General features: G+C 34.6%; 1 protein-coding gene across 1 annotated transcript in view; it reads right to left on the bottom strand.

The window, feature by feature from the left end:
- The window catches only part of ZBTB20 (zinc finger and BTB domain containing 20), a 785,132-nt gene extending 764,992 nt beyond the window's left edge, over positions 1 to 20,140 (bottom strand). Inside the window, exons 1-2 of the mRNA XM_036849631.1 lie at positions 20,090 to 20,140; positions 17,973 to 18,067 (exon numbers count right to left, since the gene is read on the bottom strand). The gene's annotated coding sequence lies outside the window, so the exon portion shown is untranslated. The remainder of the gene's footprint in view (positions 1 to 17,972; positions 18,068 to 20,089) is intronic.
- Between the last annotated feature and the right edge of the window lie 567 nt (positions 20,141 to 20,707).

The following is a 20,707-nucleotide window of genomic DNA, read 5'->3' as shown; positions in this document are numbered from 1 at the left end:
TGATTTTGTTTCAGTCCATTCCAAAGTGAAGAGGAAGATACTGATAAAAGATACTGGGATTCAGGATTTACTTAGAAGTGAAAGAAACTTCTTTCCTGAGAAAGAAGAAACTGAAAGAATATTAAGAATTAAGAATTAAGGTATGGGGGGCTTCCCTGGTGGCGCAGTGGTTGAGAATCTGCCTGCTAATGCAGGGGACACGGGTTCGAGCCCTGGTCTGGGAAGATCCCACATGCCACGGAGCAGCTGGGCCCGTGAGCCACAACTACTGAGCCTGCGCGTCTGGAGCCTGTGCCCCGCAACGGGAGGGGCCGCGATAGTGAAAGGCCCGCGCACCGCGATGAAGAGCGGTCCCCGCACCGCGATGAAGAGTGGCCCCCACTTGCCTCAACTAGAGAAAGCCCTCGCATGAACCGAAGACCCAACACAGCCAAAAATAAAATAAAATAAATAAATAAAGTAGCTATAAAATCTTAAAAAAAAAAAAAAAAAAAAAAAAAAGAATTAAGGTATGATATTCAATACTCTGTAATGACCTATATGGGAACAGAATCTAAAAAAGGGTGGATATATGTATATGTATAACTGACTCAATTTGCTGTACAGCAGAAACTAACACAACAGTGTAAATCAACTATACTCCAATAAAAAAATTTAATTTAGAATAAAGAATTAAGAGATGATCACTTCGGTTTCTTAAGACTGAGATTAACAGATTACTTGAAGATTTCCTTGCAACTTCCTATCAAACTGCAACTTGCATTTGGGGGAGTAATCTTTGGTGGTTAGAAATTTTCTTGAATGGAGACAGAGAAGAACAGAATTAAAAGATGACTGTCAATGACATATACATCTAAGTATGCATACAGAGTATTCTAAAAACTCCTTCTGCTCTAGTAACACTAGTATTGCTAGACAAAAGTGAAGAGATATTTTTAAAAATATATGTCACAATTGCTGTTAATTTCATATTTGATAAGATAATCAAAACACAAATAGAAAATACAAATATATTGATTAGAATGACTTCATTAAGTGAAATATAAGATATCAAAAAGAACTAATTCAGGTAGTTTTTACTACTAGCCTTGAATAAGGTCTATTTAAAGAAATGCAGAGAAAGATTGATCTCTTTTAAGATCTATCTTTTCAACTTTCTTGTAACATTGTCTCCACTACTGGAAGAATAGCAGAGAAACTAACTGAAAGAAATTAGACTAGTGAAATAGCGAGAATATTTATGCAAAAGTCAAAGCCAAATTATTGGGGCAAGAAAATTTTAAAATGAGAATGTATTCTTGGAAAGAGTCAAATATAATTTATTGAGACTTAGAGAAACAAGTCTATCCATTCCATTTTTTCAAAACAGAATCTAGGTATCTTTAATAGTATAGTATAGTCTCTACAGTATTAAGATTATAACTGTTTCTTTAATAAAATAATGTAAATGTTTTTACTCTTTTGTAGTATTAGTTTCAACCAACAAATCATAATGTAGGTATTTCCTTATAGTCACACACACACCCAAATCAGCCAATGGCACATCTGGTGTCTGGTTACTAAAAGATGATAAAGATTTTACTATTTAAAGTATTCATGCTATAGTCACTATTAACTGCAGCTATAAATTACAAGGAGAGGATTTCTAATGAAATATAACAACAGATTACACCACTGTATTTAGCTGTCCAAGGCCATTTATTAAGCCAAAACACAACACAACATTATTATCATGTCCAGATGAGATGAAGGCCCAGACTTCCCACAAAACATTAATATCTCTATACTAGAACAGAGGACATCAGGAGATATACCTAAATAAAGAATTTCCCTCAATGACCAGCAAAATAAAGAAATTCTGGAGACTCATCTTAAACTTTAAGCAATTAAATATATTCACACCTTCCATAGATCCCAGTTTTGTCCATTTGAGGCTTTGACAGCTTCATCAGTAATACATTCTATTACTGATATGTCAAGAGGCTTAACATCAAACATGCAACTTGAAATACATATATGTATATATATACAAAATATATGTCCATTAAGTGTAAAAAATGGCTGCCTTCAGATTTTTATTATCATCAACATTCTTTGCACAATGAATTATGTTTTTCAAAGCACTTAAACATTTATTACTTCACTTGATCCTCAAAGACTGCATGAAATAAGTGATGAAAATACACTATTTTAAAGATTAAGATTCTGAGACACAGGAGTCAAATGGTTTGCCTGAAATCATGACTTCTAGTCTTATTTTTAAACACCCTTGAATGCTTTCATTTCTACACTTTATTACCTTGGTAAATTCATTACTTAAAATCTATTATGTCAATCAGAAAGTATTTATTTATTAAGCAACTTCTATGTGCAAGTCTTCCATTCATTCATAATTGTTGTTATAATTAATTTGTGAAGTGACAGGGGTAATATTAGAAATATTTTATAACTGACACAGAAGGTACCAATCAAAGAAAATGAACACTGAACAAAGTGAAACATACTACCTAACTTTTACTAAGGGATATCAGCTGCATGTCAGCCCTGACATGGGAATGATCCATGTAATTTGATTTGATCTCAAACTGTAAATCATTAAGTTTATTTGGCCTGAAATGCTAGACAATTATCTAAAGATTTTTTAGAACATGTAGAAAATTCTAGTAGCATGTGATACAAAATTAAATAAACAGCAAATGTAAAAGAATAAAAAAAAACCCTTGGTACCAATATTGAAAAATATGAAATCATTACCATCAAAAGTAGCCATAATATTTTTAAACACTTTAATTTGACTTCTTAATACATATACAGCCAAATGTACTTAATTTTATTAAAAAGCATAAGTAGGATTTTGAACATGTTTTTAGTGCAATTTTTCTTTTCCTTTTATTGCTTGGCTCTCTGCTTCTCTCCCTCTATAGTTCCTCCCATTCAAAGCAATCCATTTTCACAACATAGTATGCACCCTTCCATATTCTCCCTTTGCAAATACGTAACTCTACTATAAAGCAGATATACACATATAGATATTTACATACAAAATACATATTCAGGGATTTTGGTCATTATTTTATAAAAATGTAACATCAACACATACTTTTCTATAACTTGCTCTTTTCACTATCAATAACTCCAGAAATTCCTCTAGATCACCTGAGATATCTTTAACTCACATCTTTTAATAACTGCATTATAATCCATGATATGAATTTCCATTATTTATTAGCATTATCTTATTAATGGAATTACTTTCCCCCCCAGTTTTACTACTACAAAAAAGCTGTAACAACTTTGAAACCAAAAAATTCATATGCCCTAAATATCAATACTTGTATTTCTATGGGATATATTCCCAAGAATAAAATTGTTCAATCAAAGGATATGAGGTGTTACCAGACTGTATTTCAAAAAAGTTAAAGCATAGCACATTTCCACCAGTAACAAGTAAGAGTCCCTTTTTGCCACATCATCACTGGCAATAAATATTAAACCCATCAGACTAACAGAAAGTTTAAATGCTAACACACATTACATCACTGTTACTTAAACTTGAATTTCCCTAGTGAATTTGAGCATCTTCTATTTTGTTAACCAATAGAATTTGCTTTACTGTGAATTATCTTTTCCATTTACATTGGGTGGTTTCATAACTTTTTTCTTAGCATTGTCTAAGAGCTCTTGGATATTAACCTTTCATGTTAATAAAAGTCAAATTATAAATACTTTTCCAAATCTATATTTTTCTAATAACTTTTATTTTTATATAAAAGTTTTTTTTATTTTTATGCAATCAACAATGTTAAATCATTTTAAACTTTTTGCATTTTCACTATTGTTAAAAAATTTTATAAATAGTCTCCTAGACTTTTTTTGGCAAGTTTTTTGTTTTGTTTTCATTTAAGCATTTCATCTTAAATGATTTTTGTATAATGTGCGAAATGAGAATATACTTCCATTTTTTTCCACAAAATAATCTTTTATGCCAATTCTATTAATTAAATGATTCATGATTTTCAAACTAAACTGTCATCTGTTTCAGGATTCTCTTATCTATTTAATGGATCTATTTGTCTATTCCTATGCTATTACCATATTGTTTTGATTAGCTGGCTTTGTAATATGTTCTACTATGTATAATGCAAATCCCTCTTCACTGTTCTTTTTCATATTTTCTTGCCTTTTTTTTAGCACTTAATCTTCTATGTAATTTAGAAATAACATTGTCTAACTCAAAAAAGAAAAAAAATCCCTGCTAAAAATTTAATTGGAATTGTATTAAATAAATGTATTAACTTTGGAAAAATTAACATTTTGCTATTGTTTTCCCATACAAAAACATAATTTGTGCATCCTTTAATCAGATCTTGTTTTATGTCTTTAAATAGTATCTCTTTTTTACATACAGGTCCTATATTATTCTTGGTAATTTTATTAATAAGCATTTTATAATTTGTGTTTCTATGGAAAATTAAATAATTTTTTCCTGTTGGGGAAAAAAGGTTCCTAGATGCCTATTACTTCCAGAGAAAAGTTATCAATTTTCATCTAATTATTTTCTATCCAACTACCTTTTTAATTTATCTTACTAATTTTTCTAGATTTTTAAACTAGAGTTCTAAAATTTTTAGGTCTGATATCAGCCAAAAGACATGTTAAGTTAGTCTCTACAAATGTTAGTGTTATTTATACCTTTGACTATTATATTTGCTAAAGCTCCCTACTTAATGTTAAATAATTGTGATAAATAATTACTTGTCTAGTATCTGATATTAATAGAAATATTTTTAAGATTTAACTATTTCAGATTATATTTTCTGTTGGCTGTGAATGAAACTATTATATTTAAGCCATCTTATTGAAGACGAATGTATAATTTTTCCCTTTAACTTGATGATGTAATGAACGATATTGATATATTTCCTGTTGTTGAATCATGCTTGAATTCCTACTTAAAAAGAAAAAAGGAAAATTCTAGGTCCTAGTATATTACTCTTTTAATTCATGCTGATACTATTTGCTAATCTGCATTCTATATAGAAATTTTGCATTTCTTTCATAAGTGAGATTGAACTATAATTTATTTCTGTACAATTTTTATCAGTTAGATATTAAATGAAATTAGAAAATATTTCATTATTTTTCAATGGCCTAGCATAATTTAAATTATATCAAAATTAGTTATTTCTTTAAGTTTAAGTGATCACATGTGGTTAGCTTTCCAATTTCTTCAGTATTAATAGGTATCCGTTTTCTACTTCTTCTTAGGCCGATATTTATAATTTGCATTTGACCATATCATGTTCTGTTTCTCATGGGTTTCAAAATTATTGCCATAGAGTTGCATTAGATTTCTTTTCTTTACCTTTCAGTTTTGTCAAACCTTCCAGTTTTTTCATCCCTAACTAGTATCTATTTTTGCTCAATTTCTTGTTTGTTATCTTTATTATTATTAGCATAAAATTCATATAACAAAAACTTCACCATTTTAACCATTTTAGAGTATACTCTGTGGTTGCTTTTAGTACATTCAAAACGTTGTATAAACATCACCAACTATCTAGTTCCAGAACAAGGAAATCCTATACCCATTAAACAGTCACTCCCCATCTTCCCTTCCTCCAGCACTGACAGCCACTAATCTACTTTCTGTCTCTATGGATTTGCCTATTTTGGACATCTCACATAAATGGAATCTTACAATATGTGGCCTTTTGTGTCTGACATCTTTCACTTAGCATAGTGTTTTCATGTTTCATCCATGTTGTAGCATGTATCAGTACGTCATTTCTTTTCATGGCTGAATAATACTCTATTGTATGCATACACCACATTTTTATTTATCCATTTATTAGTTGATGGAGAGTTTCTTTGATTTGAGTTTCTTCCACTTTTTGGCTATAATGAAACTGCTGCTATGAACATCTGTGTACAAGTTTTAAGTGAACATATGCTTTCAATTTTCTTCCACTTCAGAGTGGAATTACTGGCCTCATTTTCTTTTTTGCTTTTTCATCTTCCCAAGGAGTTTATGTATTATATTAAGTCTTTTGAAAGAGCCAGCTTTTAGATTGATTTTTTATTACATTTTGTTTCCCATTTCATTAATTTCATATTTTAAAAAATTAATTTCCTTTTATTCTCTCATATTAGTGTTTATTCTAATTTCTTAAAGTTACTAGATAATCCTTTATTTTCCATCTTAATAATGAAGGCCTTTAAGGCTATCAACTCTACTCCGACAATCTCTTTACCTGTTTTCAATAGGTTTTTACATAAAATATTCTCTTTTTCATTGTTTTCCAAATGACTTCTTCTTTATCCAAGAGTTATCTAGGAGTGTTCTCTTTAATTTCTAAATAATTAATAATTTTTTGTCACCTTTTAGAAAACTTCCAAAATTCTAATTATACTAGCTTATAATCATCAGAGGATGTGCTTGCAAAATCTCTGCTTTCTAAAATTTATAAAGTTTTCTTTGCGGCCAAGCACAGAGATGTTTAAAAGTATTTCAAGAATATCAGATACTACAAATATATTGCTTCTGAGTTATAGTATTCCATTTCTCTTAGTCATTGTTTGCATGTGTTTAACAGAGCTGTCTAGACTTTTCCAATAGTCTTTACTTAACATACTTATCTACTTTAAATAAGCCTGCTGTATACAGTTATGTGGTTATTCTCTTCATAAACTATGCCTTTCATCATTACAGTGCCCCTTTTTGATATCAATGCTATCACTCATGTTTCTCTGTTTTCCTTTTGTTTGCCTTTGCCTGATGTCTTTTATGTCCACCATTTTACAAACAACATTTCTTTATAATTTTGACACAGGTGTTTTTCTTGTAATATAATTTGAGTGGCTTATGTTTTTAAATTCAATCTGACATCTGTTTTCTTAATGGGAGAATTTAGTCCATTACATTAAATGTAATAATGTGCCTAATTTTATATCTTCCAATTACTTATATTTATTTTTAATCTTACATTATTGTTTCCTTATTTTCCTTTTCCATATTTTTTTGTTTGATCAAGTGGCTCTGCATTATATTTTCTCCTTGCTGCTATGAAAGTTCTACATGATGTTCTATCATGCTAACCTTCCCTTTCTCTACTCTAATTAACAGATGTATATATATATTTTTTTTCATGTATCTATTTTTCTATCTATCTAAGACAATTTTTTTCCCCACCAAGAGGTTCTATCCTCCACCCCTTTCTCCTAAATAAATGAGATCTTTAGGATACATTCACTTTTCTCCTCTTTTCTTCCTCCTCTCAACTCCCACCACTCATTTTCCTTTTTTACATTCCTCCTGTCTACTCCCTCCATCAACTAAGTGTTGAAAAGACAGTTTTAGTACATTAAAAATTTTCTTTACATAAGTATGATCCTTTTATTTCAAAAGTCTGAAATTGTCTATTTTATTACACATTTACTAGCCATCTATCTTCATCTCTTAAATGAAATTATACACACAACACACACTCACACACACACACACAATTATATACAAATGCTCATTATTTACCACTATTTCCTTTCCTTTTCATCTTGAAATCTTTGTCCTGGTTCATTTGTTGTTTGCTTATAATCTATCCTCAGGCATTTTCTTGGATGGGGAATAATTATATGTTCTGAGTTCTTGGTTTTCCCTAAATGTATTTCTTTCACCTTGGCTGGCAAATGACAACTTTCTGGGCATTGAGATTCTTGGACTGTAGTCATTTTCCTTTTGCAGTTTGTAGATGTCATTCCGCTATCTTCTTGCTTCCTGTGTTACAAATAGGAAGTTCTATGATACTTTGTATTCTCCTCTTTATAGGAGAAAATTGTTCTTTCTACTTGGGAGTTTATGTTTCAGTTTATTTTTAGAGTTCAGAACTGTGTCTTTTCTTTCAATCAAGACCATAAATCAATAAACCCTTTCAATCCACAGACTCTGATCTTTCTTACACTCAAAGAAATTTTCTTCTATTATACCTCTCCTCCTTCTGTTCTTATTTCTCCCTCTATAATTCCTATTATTCACATTTTGATTTCTAAACTATCCTCCAAGACTCATCCTTTTTATTCAATATTTTCATCATGTTTTATTTGTGCTATGTACTTTGATATATTTCTTGCACTTGGTCTTTCAGTTCACTGACTCATGTTTCAACAGTGACCATGTTCTCCTCCGATTTTTCCACTGAGCCGCTCAATTGAGATGTGTTTTTCTTAGTATCTGAAATTTTTTTGTTCTTTCTTTGAATGTCCTTAAGTGCTCTTAATATATTTCAAAATTCAGGTTTCATTTATTTTCGCCAATAGTACTAGTTGCTTGGAGTATGTACTCTAATTTTCCTGCCTGATCTTCCTCTCTCCCTCACTACTGGCTCCCCTTTGATGGATTGTTATTTTTCATTGATAACTCACTGGAACTCTGGTCTGGTTGCTAGAGTATCCTAAAAGGCAGAAGTATAACACTTGGAGAAAAGAAATGTAGACAGTCTACCAGTTCCCTGCCAAGGCATGAGGAGGTAGATCACTGTTGCCCTATCTCTGAATTTCTTTTCAGCCTCAGGGACAGAGAAAACTCAGCAAGCACATTCAGCTACTCTGACTTTTTAGCCTGTTGGGGAGACTTGGATACATAAAATAGTCAGATATTAACTTTCTCCCATACTGGTTCACAGACCTCTGAAGCCCAAGCTCTTCTTTACAATGTCTACTGTTTTCTGATCTTTATCCCTGAACTTCAGTACTATTCTCTAGTTGCTTGCCCAATTGATGGTAGAAATTTTCAAAGCAGTGTTTCTCTGCCCAAGGTGTCACAGCAATTGTTCACAGATCTCAGTAGCGATTTGATTCAGAAAGACAGTCAGGAATTGGAAGTGAAGGGGAAGATGGCCATACATAGGTCACCTTGTTTTCAGAATCCTTAATTTTAAAAATATTGAGAAAGGGGAGAGGTATGTGGGTCTGGGGTTGTCTGGGAGTTCATTATCATTATTTCCAAGAATCAATACTTTCCTTAGAAAGCATTTTCTTGAATATACAAAAACAACAATATGCTCTCTTTATGTTCTTAGATACAAATTCCAAAATATACCATAGCTACTAATCACTTGAAGTACGCTTTAAAGAGACCCCAGTTTTAATTATCCCAGGACATAATTATCTTTTGTTTTGGAAACAACTTCAAATCAATTTGCTATAGCTTCAGTTAGTAGAGAGACAAACTATGACTTTGGCAGATCATGTAAGTCTCCCACTGTCTAACTAGCAGGTCTTATAAATATGAAAAAGCATGTCAGCTGTTATATAGGAAAGAAACATGCACCCTACACAGTGGTTTACATGACATTACCCTCCATATTGTTCATAGCCCCATTACCGTTTTTGCTTTCTAGAAGAGCTAAGGATATAATGTCAATAACATTAAAGTGTTTCATTGGACTGACTTCTAAACAACTTAGATAATAAGGTAAAATAATCTAAAGCTCTGTTTTTTAATTGTGTGAAATTTTATGAACTTATCTTTTTAAGAATTAGGAAGCTCATATAAAATGCTCAAAATCTCATTACAATCTATCAAGTGCAAAAAACAAAAATACTCTGGACTGTTTGTCCTACTATCCAGATAGGAATCATATAGGATATGAAATTTGGATTTCACCCTTGAATCACTAGGTAATGTAATTCTGTGTACTCTATTCAATACAATATCCTGAATTGATTGTAGTAGATTTGCTTTACCACTGATGGGCGATATCTGATATATTTCTTTTCTGAATCACGGTAAATATAATTTTTTATTGGAACTTCTGCCATGACAGAATTTCATTAAGTATCTAAAAGGATAAAAGATCATGAGCATGTGTAAAAATGTTTGGGTCTTAGAAAAGTACAGAGAAACCCTGTAATAGGTATTAATGATTGTAACAATGCTAAATTTGAACCAGTCAAAAGAAAATAAGGAATGAATAGCCTGGTAAGCAAGAATCAAAGTAATCTTTCTAGGACAGCTACAAAAGAGTCTAATCAACATTGAATCCTCCAGTGTGCCAGGTACTGTGCTAAGCACTAAGGCTTCAAAGATTAATAAAATACGGTACTGCCCTTAAGGATCTGCAGTTCAGTGTAGTATAATTCTGAATGCTATCTTTCCTGGGTGATGAATGTCAAAGAATGAATGCACCCATTTTTGCATAATAAAATTCATCATTACACAAATAACAGATAGAAACAGAGGTATGCATAACACAAAATTACAGAAAAACAGCAACCATTTATTTTTGGCTTTTATACACTCTAGCAATACACTTTATAACAACTGTTGAAACTGTTATGTGAAATACCTGAATCAGAAAGGTCTGGAATCCTGTTCACTTTTCAGCTCAAATCACCCCTTCAACATAATATTGCCTTGTTCTCAACCCTTTGCTAGAACAAGAAAGATTATTGAGAGGGTGAGTTTTCAAAGGTATTTCTCTAAGGGTGAGATATATGAAGGGAAGGGAGGATGCAAACAACATAGCTGTTAAAAAGACTAGATACCACCAGATGTCAAAAGAACGAGAACAAAAGAGTACCAGTGACGATAAACCTGAAGGGGAAAGGTGTCATGCATAAACTGAATGTTGATTATCTTTCTAACTTCACAGTATATTGTATTAGTGATGTATCAATTTGAAACATACAAAATGATTACTGTAATATATTTCCTAATGCACTAGAAATAAGAGTCTGAAGGAAATATCAGAGATATTGTAATAAGGAAAACTGAAGACACGTAAGTGATAGTATAGCTATTCCATTATTCTTTGACTCCATTCAGACAATCCAACTCTTCCCCACCTCTATATATATACATAATATAGCTCAACAATGAATATTATCTCTTGAAAACTTTTGAAGTCTCCAGTACCTTGTAGAAAAAGGGTATGAGTATGTACACATGGCATACACATCTGTTTGTATTTGGTTTGATGTCATTAAAATTATTTGAAATAACAAAAATTCACTTTAAAAGCTTATATAATTCCCTTTTCATTAACTCATGCTGGCAATCATAAATATAATCCAAACTCATGTACACTGACTTTACCTGGACTGATCATTTGAACTGATTACTCTGATAGAAATGCATTTATCCTATCAAATAAAATTGAACCTTTCTTTCAGTATAGCGACAATTGAAGGAAAAGTTTACATAAGAGAAGTCTACACTCTATTCCACCTTAAGCCTGGTAGAGCCTGGCTCCATGAATGTGGGAAGAGGAGATATCAAAAGCTAAATTACGAAATGAAATGAAATAAAATTAAGGTATAATTTGTTTTACCCATCAAATCCTCAGAAAAGCTAGCAGATGTTTTCTTATATTTGAAAACTGGACAGCAGACGGTAACTTGTACTATAAATGCCCCCCAGAAACAGTGATTTCAGAATTGAATGGTACACAGCGGGTACTCAATAAATGACAGATATTCTCAGGTTTATCACATAGGTTTCTGTGCTAAATTGCATTTCTTTGTAATGCATCTAAACTTACTGCCTAATTCTAAGTTAGTATTGATGATCATGTTTTTTGTGCCAAAACCATAGCAGTCTTTGTATCCCAGGCTCTAGGTGGCCCCTATTTAAGCCAGCTGTTGGTTCTGAAACAAATCTAAGGGTGCAAACAACAAACAATAAATGTTAGGGCCTTTCAAAGTCAGTAGGATTCACCAAAGTTGTGAATATATTCTGTTTCTGTTCTGCCTCACCCTTTTTTTCTGCATGATCCCGATTCTTGGTTACTCAACCTGTTAGATTTAGGTCTCCTTTTCGACCTCTGCCTTCCCAGTACTGCCAGTATCTAAAGCTCTCTTTGACCTGTTCCTACTCATGATTTCCTCCATCTGCTTTGACATCTGTTACCCAGCTCCACTGTTGTCCATCCAACCAAATCAGGCAGTGGCTACCCAGTCCATCCTCTGTTAAAACCTTCAGATAAACTCCCTCACAGGAGTTGTACTTCTAGACTGAAGGGTTAAATTTTAAAAACAAACTTTACCATAGCAACCATTCCTCCCACTTAAGCTCTTTCACTTTGTGCCTTTCTCTGGAACCTTCTCCAAATCCACTATGCCTTTCTTGAAATAAAATTACCAGTATTAATCAGGGCGAGTACTAAGTGAAAATGGTCCCAGAAGAGAGGCATGATGAGGTGGTGATTAAGAGCTTAGGTTTTCTAGAATTGGACTTGAGTTTGAATTCCCAACTGTTATATACTAGCTGTGTGACTTTGAATAAGTTATTTAACCTTTCTGAGTCTTAGCTTATCTTTAAAAATGACATAATAAAAGTGCCTATCTCATAGGATTATGAAATTAACTGAAAAAAATTCAGATATAACCAATGTCTGGTACAGAGTTAAGTGCTCATACATGTTGGCTACTGTTGTTTAGTACAAGAACAGAATGTATTTTATTTTCTTTCACTATGCTTACAACCAATAATTTTGCCAGTGTTTTTGGTACCAATGCCTTTAGAAAAGGGTCTACATTAATTCCTCAGTACATGTGCTGGGTTTCAGTTAACTTATAGTCTAAAATCAGCTTCCCTTCTAAATATCTCTTAGAATGTTTTTTCCCCCTTATTTGCATGCATTGAAGCACTCATACCACCTTTTTTGCCCTATGGTTGATCTAAAATTTTTCTTGCCATTTCTCCCAAATAGCTTAGCATTATCTAATATATTGTCACGTTTGCTGTATATTCCGTCTATGAGGTAATTTATAAAATGTTATGAGCAGTATCAAGAACGATGGATATGTATATGGAAGGGGAAGGAACCAAGGATTATATAGCTTTCTCCAGATAGCTGTTTCCATTTGTGAATAGGTAAAGGATTTGACGGTTTTGAGCCTCTCACTACCATTCATACTAGCAAAAGGAATGTGAGTCAATTAAAAAGAAACTGAGAGTGAAATTCTAAATGAAAACTTTGAGGTCATCATTAAATAAATACCTACAAGTAGGTACACACAAATTGCATGCAGTTTGTTTCAGATTCTTCCCACTATTCTTCATCAAAACAGAGTCAACTTTGTCTATCTTATCAGTCCTCCTATGTAAATCTATCCCTGGATGGATATAATGTAGGATCAAAATCAAATGCAGCAGTTAAAAATTACCAATTTTATAAGATCTATATGGAGATGGCTCCTGATTACTCGAAGTATATTTATTTTTTGCTTTAAAAATTAGGCACAAAAACCAAGTTTACCTTTTTCTTCGAATATATCTATCTATCCATATATTTTATAGAATTAGAACACAACTCTGAGTTAATTAATTCTATTATTACCTGCTTTCTCCAGTTAAGCAACTTTATGCAGAGTAAAATGCAAAGAATCATGTTTATAAATTCTATTACCAATATATCTACATGAGTGAAGGTGAGCTGGTAAAAATTTATGTAAACTAACAGACATTACAGTTACCAACTATAAAAGATTATCAGTACTTAATATTGTGGCTCTTGTACTACTATGCTATGTTTGAAAGCAAGTATCATTAAAATGAAACTTTTATCCAGGACTGAAAGTAAAAAGCAAAGTCGAATATTTTACATATACTCTTTCCTGGTGCCCCCTGCACATCACATCCAGTCACGTTATCTGAAGCTAAAATAAAGACTCAAGTATCAAAAGAAAGATACTCATATTATTAGAGCTGAAAGGGACCCTGAAGATGAAGGAAGCTAAGGCAGAGATCCAAACAAATTATGTGAAATGCCTAAGATCATACAACTAGTTGCTTGTAACATTATACCAAAAACAATATTTCCAATCTCTACATCTGAAATTTTTGACAATGTGCAATAAAATGAAAGAATTAAATCAAATATATGAGGGATTGGCTGATAAGTTAGATGTCCCCTCAAGCTAAAAACCATTGGATTTAATGACTTCTACTTACTGGATTTTATATTCCTAAGAAAATAAGTTTAAAATAACATAAAATTGTAAAAACTGACTAGAAGTAAAAACAGCTACAAAGAAAATTTATGCTCTTTCTTAAATCAAAACCATGGAAAAGGATATTCTTTTAATGCCTAAAGGAAGCCAGAGATTTATGGTTGTGTGTACATGTATGGTAGTGGTAGGGTTTGTTTTGTTTTGTATTGTTTCATTTTGTAAATTGTTAGAGGTTCCTTTTGTGATGGTAATTTGTGTCCCAAAAATGGGGGTACAAAGAAAATGAATTTCTGATAATTTATAAAGTACTTAACCATATATAAATAAATAAGTCTCTAGAAACTTACTAATGACAGTAAGAAAATGGTTGCCAATAATTTCAAAACTAAAAATCCAAGTCTTGTTAATATTGTTTGAATTTAAAATAAAGAACATCTTTTTTTAAAAAAAGGTCAAAAGTAATTGAAAAAGAGATTAAATCAGTACACTTAATTCTCTAAACTGTGTGTATATTTTTCCTGAAGTGCGTATTCATGAGCTGACAGTAGAGACAGGCTGGTTGCTTTGTTTGACTATAGTTCTATTTACCTCATACTGTCAAGAATGGATTTTGACACTCACAGTATTAATATTGCTATTTTTATTGATATAATTAGCACTGCTATAAATAATTCCTTGGCCTGCCACATCTAAGTATATCATTAAAATCAGCAATATTAGGGCTTCTTTTTCTTATATGATGCCTTAGAAACAGTCTGCTGGCCCAAAGAACCATGGTGACTTCATGATGCGGAAGTTACTGGAAAAAAAAAGTTGTCCTGTCAATAGAGACTACTGTTTTGTGTATGACTTCACTAAATAAACTAGTTTATATTTGTTTGAAACTAAAGTTTCTTACCAATCTGCTGTTTCACTTTCACATCAAACCATATTGTACCTAAAACAGGCAATCTGGATTTCCCGTTGCTACTTCCCTCCATCCCCCCACCCCCAATAGCTCAGGAATGGGTTTGAATTATGAGGCTTGAATACACAAAGCAAAAGAATTAAGACACCCAAAATTCAGAATGGGCAGGTGAAAATAAGTGTGCTTGAAGTCACTTGTATAACTGCTAATGGGTGGTCCACTTGTGAGTTTTTAATCATTACATGAAAGCAAAATCAAAACATTTTATCTTGCCTCTAGATCACATCAGCTGCGACAGTAACCTTATCTAAACCTTGAATAGTCTGTTCATAAAACAAAGTGGGGTGACTGACCCAGTGCATATTCAACACAGAATATGAAGGCCAAAACAAAATGACAATACAATTCAAAACAAGTTTGTGGAAATTTTGGGCTAGTATATTAAACCTTTCTTTGTCTCTATCTCTTGACAGATGGGTAGCCTTCATACAGTCTAGTATCTCTGGCAAAGAAATGACTGTGTCTAGCCAATAACACCCCAAATTTTGACTTAAAATGCACTGTACACATACTTACACTTACCTTAAAAATATGAATATTAATTAGTCTTTATTTTATTACTATAGAAATTTGACGTCAAGACTTTATCTTTTACTCTATGAATACCCCTTTTGCAACTCTCAACTATCTTATTATGTGGATCCAGTTTAGATTTCACTTTAGATTTCATTCATTTTATGTGCTGCTTAGTAATCATGCTTTAAAAAAACTTCCCAAAATAAATTTTAATCCAAAATTATTACAAAATTTCCAAAGATTTAATTAGCTTGTATTTCTATGTTGCTCGGAGCAAAGGTTTGGTAAGTAACAGAGTATGTTAAACAAAATCACCTGGGAACTTTGAATGCCTTCCATGTCAAGGAACACAAGGCAGGACTGGAATCATTTATCCAGTAATGAAATATGTCTTTATTCAAAAACTGATCATATATAAATACATACTTACATGCACAGAAGGACACATTGATCAACCATCCTTACTAGAATTAGGAAAAGTTCTTAATTTTTAACATTCTATTAACCATTCTTTCACTTTGCTTTTTAAAAAAGATTTCAGCTAAAACAATATATTCTATTAGTTACAGTCTCTGCTTTTCATCCTAAACCTTCCTATTTGTAGCTTTCAGACGCTGCCTGGTCTGTACTCAAATAGCCACAGGCAATCTCAAAGTTCTCTAAAGTGCATTAATATGTACCTTTTTTAGAAGAGTTGATTATGCTACAAATTAGCATAGAGATCTAGTGTAGGTATAGATTCAAGCCCTTTACAGCAGGGGATGGGAGGACTGTAGGTAGGAGGATTGTGTGTAAAAAAAAAAAAAAAAAAAATCATGCCACTTAAGAACTGAACTCATACTTGACTAACAAAATAAAACTCACTGTGATAGAGAAAAATAACGAAAATAAGAACTTGTTATTTGAGAAGTATGAACTAGGTTTTGGAAAGATGAGACACCCACTACTTGAAGCAACAAACTCAGCTTCAAAATCATATACTCCCTTAACCAGGCACCAAGTTTCCTTCAGTTAGAAACCTAGGATTTTTACACCTACAGACTAAATGATTAAAGTAATACTAAAATACTCTGTAATGTTCCTCTTGCATTACAAATGGTCTATTAAATCAGAGAAGTGCCAATCAAATGCTTTTGTAGTTTGAAAGAAAGGTTTAAATAACAATGCATTTTTTGCAGGCCTCTCTCTTTTTCTCTTTTTAAAGTCACCTATAAATTAATTACAAATTTCCACCTTCTCTTGATAAAACCACAACTGTAAAAGATTTAGGCACTTGATTTTTCAGACATATTCTTAAAACAAATTCTAACTAAACAAATTAAGATATTCTAGCTTATGTTTACCACAATTTGCTAACAAGACAAAAGCTCCACAGGAATTTTACAGTAAATTCCAAGACACAGAATTTTTTTAATATAAAATAACATTTTATTTATTTCAAAGGCAAGCTTAAAATTACGAAAAAATAAAACCCCTGTCTGTTAAAAGACCTACTGAAACGTATGGAGAATATTTCATGACAATAACAAAGGGTACAAATAAGAAATACAGTAAGCTCTTCCTTTCTTATCGTTGGCAATTGGTAAAACCTCCCTGCCCCTCGAACTTCTCTAAGCTTTTTCAAATCATATTCCCCCAAATGAGAAAACAGCTAGGTTTTAAAGTTTCATCCCAAAATACCTTCTTCTAGCAATCTGAAGTACCCAAAGTGTATGCGACATTAGAATGTAAACTCCACATGGGTAATTTGATCCCTTGTTCACTTTTACATCCCAAGTATCTAGAACAGTGTCTAGAACAATTTGATGAATTTAAAAATCCATTTCAGAAAAAAAATTATTTCAGAGAATAAATCAGAGCCCATCAAGCTCCACTTCTGTATTCCAAATGTTTTAAAGAATCTCTTCTTACCACTTATTCTAAGGTATTTCGAATAATTTGTAATTAGTTTATAAATTTTAGATCCTCTATAGGAACTTAGTTGTATCTTTTATTGTTCTTCTAAAATGACCTAATTTTTTCTAGGAATTCCAATTTGGTTGGAAAGTCTTCTGAAAACTGACTACTGAGATAAAAGTAATTCATTTAAAATGGCTTTTTCCTTGGATTTTATTCCTATACCAAGTAGTCAAAAGTCATGTTAATTTGACAGCAAGAGCAATTGTATATGTATGGGTCTCAAAAACTTCCTGACTTTACTTAGGACACTGGCAACACATCAACTAGTCGTTCTGAACAATACCCCTCCTCCCCCTACCACACACACACACACACACCAAAATTACAACCCTCACATGTAAGTTGTTCTTTCCTCTAGTACTCCACTTAAACTCATATTGTTTTTCAGTAGCTAGTTGCTAGTAGCGGGTGTACACATTAACTATACCTGTGTTTTCTTGGTATAGTAGTTATTTCAAAATACTGGCATCTTAAATGAACTAAACAGGTAAGCATAAAGAATTCTTCCTAAAAATGGATAAAATTTGACAACTTTTAGTCTTAAACTTCTTTCTTTAGTCTGTTAAAATTGGGACCTCACCATGAAAGGGCGTATTGCTTTGGAGGCTGGTAGCCAGTTAACTTGTCACCTGATCTTCATATGCAAAAGGCCTTTATTCCACTGGTCTGTGAGATCTGAAATCACAAAACCAAAAATACCCAACTGCTGGACTCACTGAGCAGATAATTATATTTCTAGAAAACTCACTTTTTTTCCTCTCCTCACTGTTTGCGCATGATGTATTCTCAAGGCTAAAGCCCTCCAAAATTGAGCTCAATGGAAATCACATCCCCAACCTTAAGAATTAAACCTTGAGCGCTAAGCAATGAATAACATCAGCAATTCTTCAAGGACAATACCAAAAACTTTCTTGAGAGAAAACTACTTCCAAGAGGGCACAGTGAATGGTATTACCATGCACTATATGTGCATCAACTTTGATACATTCTGATTAAGAAGGACAAAGAGCAAACAAGGGCATTAAAAAAAAACAAAAAACAAAAAAACAGTGTAAATTGTTCTTGCTGATGTTCTTTTCCAAGAAATACAGAAATGCAAATCGTAGCCAAAATCGGACTGGTCAAATTTATACGTGGGGGTGTGATGGGGTAGAAGGGTGTATTTTAACGATTCCCAAGCGATAGCAAAGGGTGCGTGGGATTAGGAGCAACAGGTAAGAAAGTAAACCATTTATGAATTTGTCGACGGTAACTGATTATTCAATGTGTAAAGCTAGAGAATGTATTTACAAAACGGTCCTTATAATTCATGTTTTAAAACTTTCAATAGCGACAAGTTAAGAATACTAACTTTAGAACAGAGCTTGCTTGAAAACATTGGGGGAATGAGTGGTCTCTTAATTTTCTTAGCTGAAATTTAAACATGACCACGCAGTGAGAAAATTCCACTGGAGCAACATTTTGGTATTTTTAATGGTAAGAAGCAGTTAAGACAATTTTCACATGACTAGAAGATTCACAAATTCAACTTAGCTTGGGCCAATGCTGATGTGAGGACAGTACTTTACCCGCGGGCTGCTTCCAAATTACTTCCTGTTTCATTCAGATTTTTACTGGAGAACTGTCATCCTGCTACTGACCCCATTCAACTGGGTTGGGTTAAGAGATCAGCGGATTACCGCGCTAGTTAGTGTAGCTGTACGCCATATTGTGTTTTTCGCGAATGTTTATCGTTTATGTGTGTGCCTAGCATATGTTTGTACAAGTGTGTTTATCAATACACCTTTTAGAAAATCCCTGCCTCCTGCCTCTTCAGCATCCTTAAAAAGGCTAACAGCTTCAGGAGGGCAGGGCGTGGGGCGGATGGTGGGAGAAGACCAGAAAGCCACACGGACAGTAATGCATTAAACAATGTAAAGGAGAGTGCATTTCTTTTAAACTTTCAAAAAGCTTCCAACCGTTTTCTCTCAGCTATGGAAAAAGCGTAAACATTTTTTAATGTTTCCAAAGGGGCCCAAAGGAGGAGAGAAAGAAGGAAAGCTGTCTTCCCTTCCCATGCCCCCTTCTCTACAGTCGTAGCAGCGAAGCAGGCGGCGGCCGTTAGCTCCGGCGTCTGGAGGGGCGTCCAGCGGCTCTGGGCCAGGACCCCTCCCGCCCCCCAGTTCTCTGAAGACGCTCCAGATACCGCCAGAGCCACGGCAAGCGGGGAAGGGCGAGAAGGGAGGGGGCGGAAGACAAGCGGGCGCCTCTAGCAGCTCCTGAGCCCCGGCTAGTCCCCCTCAGCTCCTCTTCTTGGTAGCGGCAGCTCCAGACGCGGGGAGTAGAAAGAAGGCAGAAGACACGTTTCCAGCTGCGGGACGCCCCGCCCGATCCTGGAACCCGGGACCCTCCCGCGTTCCCTCCCTCCGCGCCGGGTCAGGCGAGGCCACCGCCGCCGCCCGGCGCGAGGAGGGGCGCTCGGGGGAAGGGGCCGCCGGGGAGGGGGGGCGGGCGCTCGGGGGAGGGGGCGCGCGCTCGGCCGGCCAAGAGCCCGCGGGCTCGCCACTCTAACTCGCTCCCCCAACCCCACCCCGCGCGCCTCCTTTCCCGTCCCACCGCCCCCCACTCCAAGCGCCTTGCAGACGCCCCGTCCCCCACAGCACGCACACACCCCTCCCTCCAGCCCGCCCCACAACAAATTAGAGTTTTTGGCGTTACCTCCTCGCGCTCTTTAATCTTCTTTCCTCAACTCCTAAACTTCCCCCCGCCCCTACTTCTTCGGCAGAAGGCCCACATTGGGCGCCTCACGCCGCGAACCCTCTATCTTTTCCTGCTATTGGGTTGCCCTCACGCCACTCTTGGCTTCAGTGAGCCAATAAGAATGGGACGCCCCTCATGAGGTTGCCGCCCATAAACAAAATACACTCTTCCTCCTCCCCTCACCTGTCCCCGCCCCCATCTGCCTCTTCCCTCATCTCTACCAGCTTCGATTGGGCTAGAAGAGGCCCAATCCGCTATCTCAGACACCCATTGGAGCACGGAAACTTCGCTCCGAGAACTGTTAACAGGCGATTGGTCAGCAGTCTTCCCACTCCCCCCCCTCACCCCGCCGCACCTTCGTCCACTCTGGAGAGGTCAGTCATATCTCGTTGTTCAGTGATCCGAGAGGTGGGAGGCTATTGGTTGAGAGAGCCCGTCAGACCGGACTAGAGTGAGTTGTGATTGGTCAACACAGACACGATCAAGTTTGGTTGTCTAACCTCCGCCGCGCCCCCTCTTTTTCTCCAGGCCCCCGCCCCCTCCTAACTGCTTTTACTTTCTACGCATTTCTATTTC

The sequence above is a fragment of the Balaenoptera musculus genome, chromosome 4, assembly GCF_009873245.2.
Source record: "Balaenoptera musculus isolate JJ_BM4_2016_0621 chromosome 4, mBalMus1.pri.v3, whole genome shotgun sequence".
Taxonomy (NCBI): Eukaryota; Metazoa; Chordata; class Mammalia; order Artiodactyla; family Balaenopteridae; genus Balaenoptera; species Balaenoptera musculus.
This window is presented reverse-complemented; position numbering and strand designations above follow the sequence as displayed.